Here is a 2,220-nt window from a genome sequence, read left to right on the forward strand (position 1 = left end):
TAAGCCGACACGAACCTTCCGCATCCTTGTTCATGCGGGATACGCATGAGGTGGAGATTGTCGTGGAGATATGTTTGAGATAGCACATGTCTGCCAGTTGTGGTAAACATCCGCCAAGAGATTTCCGAACAAGTCTGGCATATGAAGATAACGCTCAAGAGTTGACCATCCAGCCCCGAAGACCTCTCTTTTGCAGCCAGCCATCACGTCCCGTATCTCTTCTACCGTTATCTGCATTTTGTATAACTCTGCATCCCTGGTCGAAAGGCGCGGCATGCCGTCGAGGGAGGAGATGAAATTCACTCCCGTCTCGACCCACTGCGCGCTCTGTGCAGTTCGGCAAAGTGCTGCAGATATCCTGCACACATCTGCTTCATTCGAGTAGCATGTGCCCGTCCCGACCCATCAAAGACCGAATTGTGTCTTTGTTATCACGTTGTGTTTCTTCCACCCAGGCCTATCGGACGGCTTTCATTTCCTCATGTTTTAACGCACGCGTCCTAGCTCTGACAACGCAACCTTCGTGCTTGGCTTTGAAGAATTGATCATGATCCAATCTCGCCGCCAGCATGTTAGTGGTTATACTTCTTGTAAATTTCTTTTCTAGCTTCCTAACTAGGTCACCCTCTATTCTAGATTCTTTACGGAACCTTACTGCCTCTACTCTAATAGCTCTTTTCAGGGCTATCCACCATCGGTTGTTGGCGATTGCATCCGACAACTTCTGATGGACGAACTTGCTAATCCGGTCAAAAGCTCATCAAAACAGAATTATGGTCGCTGTTTGGTGGTATGTGGAATGATCCACCACTGTTTCTTGAATTCTGGCGAAATGAACTGGGTTGCGATTCTCGACCTCATCCAACTTACTCCTCAGGTCTCTTTTCAACTGACCCCGACTTTTTCGAGAATTTCTATAGCTTCCTGCTGCAAGTAACCTTCAACAATGGAGAGGAAGTAGCTCAAAACGAACTTCAAAGAATTCGTCAGTTCTTACACTCCAGAATTTGATGCTACAGACTTGCTATTAGTTATTACTTCGATTAGATAAAATTTATTCTGAGTTGAGATATCGTTGCTTTACGATGGTTAAAAACCGCAACAACTTTTGCAGCAACATGTTGCGCGCACACACACACACACACACACACACACACACACACACACACACACACACACACACACACACACACAGAGTGAGTCAGAAATCCTTTTTAGCAGCTAAACGCTATATATTTCGAATTTTGTCTTCGCTATTTTCTTGTAATATTCACGCACACACACACACACACACGCACGCACGCACACACACACGCACACACACACACACACACACACTACACGCGTACACCTACATTGCTTTATATATTTTCAAGAACATCCTTAACATAGCATAATACACACACATACGCATGCACGCACACATATGCATGCACACTCACCGAAGATAAGTTGGCAGCATTTACCATGCTTTCACTCATCATTTTTGTTCCCCGTGTAGTCTCGCGCCGATACCCTCGGCAGTTCCACACTTGATCCACGAATCATCTAGGATGTGTTTACAGATAACATTTTGAGTATCCCCGTGCCGTCAAAAATGACATTTGACATTAATGTCACATTATATATAAAACGTAATGGGATGTTATTCTCTATGACAATTTTAATGAAACATTATTGATGTATCTATTTAATCTTATTTATTTTAGGGTAATTTTCCAACGGAAGGAAAGAAGGAATGGAGGCCACAGGAACAATGAGAATTGAGTATACAGAAATAAATACCATGTTTTATACACATAGATAAATTGTGCGTATAATATTGTTTAATGATATATTCAATTAAAAATTAATATCGGAGAGTCAGGTGAAAATTGCGAATTATCAAATAAGCTGCTTGTTGAACAAAGAGTATCTTAACAGAAAATAAAATATAAAAAAAAGCAAACAAACAAAAGATGAACAAAACGCACTCATATGTACATCGCATTTAATTTTATCTAAAGACCAGTCTTTGTCTTACGGATAGATCATTTAAAAATTCTCGAATTTCATGACTATTAAAAAATATCAATTTTTAATCGAACGTTTCGGAAAGAATTGTAATTTACTCTGTATAAGAAACGCATGGTCAGATGAGTCAGTTTGATAATGCCATGCGCGAAACTCTCGGCCGTTGCGTCACTTGTATTTTTGCAAATTAAAAATATATAAAAAGTA

The 2,220-nt window shown here is 40.7% G+C and overlaps 1 long non-coding RNA gene across 1 annotated transcript in view; it reads left to right on the plus strand.

Annotated features, from left to right (window-relative positions):
• The window catches only part of LOC149133520 (uncharacterized), a 49,904-nt gene extending 47,684 nt beyond the window's left edge, over positions 1 to 2,220 (plus strand). Inside the window, exon 2 of the long non-coding RNA XR_016243380.1 lies at positions 1,710 to 2,220. This is a non-coding gene — a long non-coding RNA (uncharacterized LOC149133520). The remainder of the gene's footprint in view (positions 1 to 1,709) is intronic.

This window comes from Octopus bimaculoides, chromosome 10 (genome assembly GCF_046866305.1).
Source record: "Octopus bimaculoides isolate indiv1 chromosome 10, ASM4686630v1, whole genome shotgun sequence".
NCBI lineage: Eukaryota > Metazoa > Mollusca > Cephalopoda > Octopoda > Octopodidae > Octopus > Octopus bimaculoides.